This window comes from Siniperca chuatsi, linkage group LG19 (assembly GCF_020085105.1).
Source record: "Siniperca chuatsi isolate FFG_IHB_CAS linkage group LG19, ASM2008510v1, whole genome shotgun sequence".
NCBI classification, from domain to species: Eukaryota; Metazoa; Chordata; class Actinopteri; order Centrarchiformes; family Sinipercidae; genus Siniperca; species Siniperca chuatsi.
In genome coordinates, this window is record NC_058060.1 from 18229212 (window position 1) to 18236297 (window position 7086).

Sequence of the window (7086 nt, forward strand, 5' to 3'; positions counted from 1 at the left end):
TAACCCATTATTTCCAATGGCTTGCGCTGCGCCATGCGGTTTTTCATTGCGTGGAGCAAAGCACTTGACGCCACTTGAGTGCACTGAACCCAGCGGCGAGTGCAGCGCAAATCGTGTAGTGTCTGAAAGGGCCTTAAGACTAAAGGCGCAACGCCACCGCCGGCTACCTCCGATCAGCCTGTACACCACAGGCTGGTGCTATCCACCTACTGTAATCTCATCATGCAGCTAAATAGAGCGGGTTATAGTTTAAAATAGAAGAAATGTTTAGCAATACAACATGGCTTGACTGCCGACATGAATGCTAACGTCAGTATGCTGATATGCTCACAATGACAACAATAACATGGTAATGCTAGCAGGTATGTTCACTATAATAGTTTAGCATATTAGCATGCTAACATTTGCTAATTAGCAATAAATACAAAGGAATTTTTAACATGGCTAATAATTGTGAAAGATCCATTTCCAGAGACGTTTGGCTAGTGTTCATTTAAGGCCATGTCTTCTAAATGTTACCTCAGAGATTAAAATGCCTGCAAATCTTAGTAGGCTACAGTTTAATGACAAAGCACTAATAATAATAAATTTTATTTGTATAGCACTTTTCAAAACACAGTTATAAAGTGCTTCACAGAAAAAAAGTAGCCACGGTCAAGAATAAACCAACAAAGACAATCTAAAACATAAAGTGTGCAATAAAACAGGTCTAATACTACACCGGCCCTAAATATGACAAGAATATCTCAAACAAAGGCCATATAATGAGGATTTAATATAAAACCTAAGGTTGCTTAATCTTTGGACAAAAAGTTACAAACTATATATAATAATATGAAAGGTAATATTTCTCAAACACTTCTTCTTCTACAAGGAGAGAGGTTCGCAAATGGAAAAAAAATTACAGGAAAACAATATAATACGAAACAGTATGAAACAGTAAATATGCAACATTTTGTGGGCTGTAGATATTAAAACGGGGAGAAGGTGTTTTTAATGATGAAAGAACAATCATGGATAAATCCATGCGCTCTCTGAGATGAGAGTGTGAAGGCGTGTAGACTGAGACGGTAAAATGTTTTCTAGACAGAGGGGGCAGCTGGGTGACAGCGCAGACGAGATTCCAGTGTGGTCGAGGCTATTGATACCGTGGCTCTCCCCAAGGAAATAGTATGAGAGGTTTACTTCACGGAGCCTTCTCATGATAGAGAGGGGGAACGGAGCTTTAAGAGCCAGAGAAAACGAGACACCTTGAATAAAAAATAAAATTCGCCTGTGCTCATATAATCAATTTTGCATGGAGATATGGTGCTATGCTGTTACATACCGACAACGTCATTTATATTGATCCTGGTTTGTACGTGTGAAGAGAACAACTATCACAACTTGTTTTTCTGATTAAAGAAGAAAGAAAGGAAAAAGTCCACTGTTTAGGAGCCTGTTTGTGTTTGAGCTTGTTGTCTGTCAGTGAGCAGATCCAGTTGCTAATTTGTGTCAGTTTGCCCTCTCAAACCCTCATTTTATTGAGGTTGCTGAGTACACCTTTAGCTCACCTAAAATTAACTGAACACGTCATGTGATAAGCTTTAAGAAAAATCATGAAATATGGCTCAAAACCATGTTTAAGTCATAAAAGTCTGTTGTTGGATGAATTTATAATGAACACAACATGTGAGCAAACATATTTGATGTACAATAAAGTTATATAATGTCTTTTATTGCCATCAAACAACCAAGCTTATCGATGTCTGTTTGATGATCTCCACTGAGGTCTGTTTAATGATCTCCACTGCTCTCTTCGTGCTATGCGCCGTCAGTCAAAATTCAATTAATTTGTCAGAGGTTATTCGCCTGTCAGTGCATTGCATTTTAATAAAGCTGGAGGGTTTTGATAAGACCTCGCTTTAATTGACAGCAAGCAAGTGATAAAGCTGGCTTTATTTATTTCCTCCTTTTATTTAGTCTCTTACAGTCGCGGATTCTCCAGTGCAGATTGATCAGTGAATTAAGGATGTGGCCTTCAAGCCCTCCTGAAATTGTATCGAGAGTTTTTAGCATATGCTCTCATTTGAACTTTTGGAAAAGGACAGTGGCATCCCAACGCTGGGACTGGTCTTCCCTCGTATGTGCCGTCTCTGTCACGCTGGTATTCTGAGCTGACACGTCTCTTTTCCATCAAAGCGGCACATCTGGCCCTCCTGGAGCTGTACTCAAATGTCACCTAGACCCCCCCACAGAGTGATGCCAGCCCTGTGTCGGGTTACACCACCAGATCTTGAAGCATTTGAGTGTCATTCTTGTGTCGCTGCCCACTGTGATGCCCATGGGTTACTCTCTCGTTGTCCCCTTTCAGAAGTGTTATATAACGGTTAAACGGGTTATCATGATTCAAACAGGTTTTCCTGTAGTGACTATCTTTTATTTCGTGAATAAGCATCAGTTTTGAGATATAATATTATCAGCAGTGGAACAAAAGATTCAGCTTACACATGTAAGATTGTGTGTTCATGATGTGCAGTGAGCATGATGTACACACATACTACTACTGAAATCATCATTCTGATAGCTAATTAGAATGCAACACATGTGTCTCATGATTTAATTGGCTTTCAGGTGGATGTTACATAATACTAAACCTATCCCCACCCCCATAACACACAAGTGCATGCACAGTATACAATATTTGGTGAGACACAACTCAATTTATAGGACCAGCCCACAAGACATATGACCAAGCACTGAAAAACACGTTAACAGGTCCGCTTAATCAGACTCCCAAGGTAGTACAAATAGAACAGGGTGCGGGTCCAATGTCCATGTCTGTTTTTGCCTATGGACATATTATACGATTTGACACATGAAGTTCAGTTGACTAGAGACTACAGCTCAGGATAGCTTTGAGTTTGACCTTTTTTAAAAAAGAAAAAAAAAAGTGATACCTGCAACTTTATGGATTGCATCACTAAATCGCTGGAGTACTCCTTTGACTTTTGAGTGAGACTGACAGAAGACAACTTATTTCACAGAACTCCTATCAAAAAAGTCAAAATTCTCTAAAATGGTTTCAAATCCATTCACTTTGAACCATTGTATACTGTCGTTTGCCTGCCTTTCTGACTTGCGACCCTTTAAGATCATACAAAAAAAAATTAAGTGATTCCTCACAGTAGCCTACCATATTGCGTGTATATTTGGATTGTTTTGTTTCTGTTTTCTGGTGTTAATTCTCTACCTCATACTTTTCTAACTTGATGTTAGAAGAAAGAGGAAGAAATTAGCTGTATTCAACTCCGTAAAATGTCACTGGGTTATTAGAGTTGCAGGTCGGTGTTACTGTTTTACAGGGATGCTTGTTATCAAAGGGATACCCTCGAAACATTACGAAAAGCTTTCCATAAATAACCACTTAGCAGCCAGGCACAAACATCACCCACACAGTTTCCCAGGGGTGCAGCTATTCTGAGAAGCCTTTCTTCCTTTCTGTCTTCTCATCAGCCACAACCGTCATTACTGCTGCTGTCCTGGTAGCTCATATTTCTGAAGCTCTGAAGAAATGGTCAGCATGAAGAGCTTCTACGCCCAGATGGATGGAGAGTTACGTGTTCTCAAGCAAGACTGGTGAATGGCTCAGGTGTGTGTAAAAATACACACAAGCCCCTTGGTCCCCTCAATGTTTCATTCACCTCTGCACTCTCTTTTTTTTTTTCAGCCATTGAGACTTGATTGAGTAGTTCTCAGACTGGCCTTGACAGGTTAAGTAGGGCACGAGACGCTGCTCTTTGCAGGTCCCGGCCCGCTGCTTGCTCACATTACCGGATACATCTGTTTGAAGACTTTTCTTTAAAGGCCGATAAGTCAAGTTGTCACTGGCACTTTTCCCCGGGTGGAGTCTCATTTTGTACACGGAAGATCAAGGAGGACTTTGGGTTTGGCTGCGGCGTCTGCAAATGGGTTTTCAGCAAAACTGGGTGTTCTTCCTTGTCAAAATCGACTCTGGCATGTTTGCTTATTGACTGCCACATTTTTAGATTCATGATAATTTAACATATTATGAAATCCCACGCAGAGCTGTGCTGTTTCCTTTGGGCTAATCATCTAATCATTTGACGTAGGAGGCTCTTGTCTTGTTTAGACATCTATTGAATAAAAAACTGTAATGTGCTGTATTTTGAAAGCACTAAGGGATATACAGTAATGCTGCATAAACTGCTGTATAATGCCTGTTTATGCAATTTAGAGTTTGATATTTTTTAGACTTTCTATGACTAGAAGCAAACACTTTTATTAGCACCATTCATTTTGTATAATATAGAGGCATTATTCAAAGCTTTTCAGCAACTGGTTTCAGTCAAGATAACGAGTGACTGTTCAAATCTCCACTGGCATTTTAGTTGATTAAAGTGAGCTAACCAGGAGACAGAGAAGCAATTGTATTATTTTCCATAATATGAGAATATCTACTGTAGTACACAGTTAATGCATTTAATCCCCAGATCTCACTACACTTTGATCCTGCTACCAGTGGTGGAAGAAGTACTCAGAGCCTTAAGTAAAGTCTTACATTCAAAAATCCCCTTAAGTGAAAGTACAGTTTTACAAGTTTTATTAGCTAAATGTACTTAAAGTAAATGTACTCAACATGCAGAACAGACCCTTTCAGAGTGTTGTGTTAATGTATATATTATTGTTTTATTATTACTGATGCCTTACTGTGTTAGCAGCATTTAAATGTTGCAGTGTGTGTAGGTGGAGCAAAATTTACCTACTATGTACTGTTGGGTAGTTTAATCTTTAACAATGTATCATAATTTATAAGAATATGTTTTGTATGCAGTGCTGGGTAGTAACCATACTTGTCAACACTTCCGTTTTTCCCGTGTTTCTCCCGTATTTCAATACTATCTCACGGCACTCTCCCGTTTTATTGTTTCTCCCAGGAAACTCCCGTAATTTGCATGGCCCTCAAACCTTATTATGAATACACGGATCCAAGTTTTGGATGTTTGTCTGAAGTCACCCAAGTTGACAGATCGTCTATGAAAGACAATCTATACACTACATAGAATTTCAACCCATTTGTCCGCACCGCAACCTGGCAACCCACACCCCGATCCAAAAGGCGTGTGCGCAGCTGCTCTCTGCGCAGGCAGACCGGCCTGCTAAGTTAACGTTAGCTATTGTCAAATGTTCCTCCGCCGCTGCCAAAAACTCCCATATTTTGAAACCTACATGTTAGCAGGTATGGTAGTAACACATTATTTAGTAACATGCTATAGCAATGTGATACATTTTTTCAGTGACAACTAGTATAAGGGATTACAATTTGAATTCCAGTAATTACATTACAGCCACTTATTCAACGATTTGGGGGTCAGCTTGTTCGCTGTCTTACTGGGAGTTTGACGGGAGGTGGACATCAGTTTTGTCTTTGTGCGGAGAGCAAAATGGAATGTGTTAGCTTAGCAAAAGAGAAGAAACATTGACTCAAAAGTTGTCAGCCACAGGTAAGCCTACATTCAGGAATTAGCTGGGTTTTGTTCAGAGTGGGAGGGTGTTAACAGCTTTTCTGTCAGGACAAGACTAGCTGTCAAGCTAGCTGTTGACGGACAGTTAAATCCCTCCAAACCGAAGGCTGGTGGCTTCTTAAACCATATGTCTTGTTTTCTATTTCTACACCAGTTAAATACTTCAGATATGACTTGTAGGTGTGGAGGCTTAGGGGATCTTTGATTGAGCTGGGCTGAACTAATGAAAGTAATGCAACATGAAACCAGTTACTTTTGCTGTTAAAGTAATCTACATACTTTTTTTATGAAGTATTTGTTTACAGTTTAACTTGCCCATCACTGTTTGTTTGTAAAATCTTAATTTACAAGTAATAAGTACTGTAACTATACGCTAGCTGTAAACAAATGTTACAATATTTCCCTCTGAAATATAGTGAAGTAGAGGGATGAAGTTAGCCCTGGACCTCCCACATAAATGTACTTAACTTCCACCCCTGCCAAACAGACAAAAATACAAAAAATATATTTCCCATGATTGATCCCAAACCAGTCTAATGGTCATTAGTGAACTCCACATAGCCATGGTGGTGATAATAACTGGCTCAGGGTCACAGGCAACAAGCACAAAGTCACTGACTGATGGAGGAATTAGTTAAGCATTAATGTGGGGACACTACACCCAGATCCCTGACTGATCTGAGGGGAGAATAAGAGCTCCATCCCATCAGCTTGCATAATCTCAAGTGAGTTTGGATTTGAAAATAGACAGGTGTTGGAAATGTGTGTCTGTATGTGTGTGTATGTGTGTGTGTGTGAGTGTGTGTAGGGTTTTAGGGGCAGTTGTTCCTGCTGGACAAGACTTTATTTAAGGCGGGAGTAAATGTCAAAGTGGCCCAAAAGGTGCCTAATTAAGCCGTTCGCTGACTGTGAAGAGAGCTTAGTGGTCGGACCATTATATCTTCTCCTTTCACTCCCTTGGCGAGGGAGCAGGCCTGTAATCATTAACGAAATGTTATGAATGAGTCCTTGAGGAAATCCTCCGCTGTGTTCATATGAGCATCAATCATGTATTGACTGAGTTTGTCCAAAGAAGGGAGGTTCCAGCATGTGAGCGGAATATCAGAGGTTTTGGGCCAAACTGGCTTCCTCTCACCTAACTTTATAACAAGCTGTCCGAAGTGTCTGTGCTATTAAAGGCTTTTTGTTTGAGGCTGTACCTGTCACTTTCTTCTCCGTATCAAACTGAATCAATGACACTGAAAAAGGCTCACACCCTGGAGTAGGAACTGACAATATTTGTTACAGCAGACGTACCTTCAGTACAACATCTCCACCTGAAGCTAATTTTTTACTTAGCTGAATGAGAGTTGTCTAAAATATCTCCTGCTTGTCTGTCTCCCTCTAGCTTTAAGGCATTTGGATGTGCAGCTAATTAGCATGTGCGTAGGTTCAGTCACTCATTTATTTCTCAGTTATTCCTCCTTTAGTGGACAAATCAAATTTTAATTACATTTCACACTCAATAGATTTTTGAAGACAAGAAAATGGCACCTGCCTGCATTTTTACCTCCTAAAAATT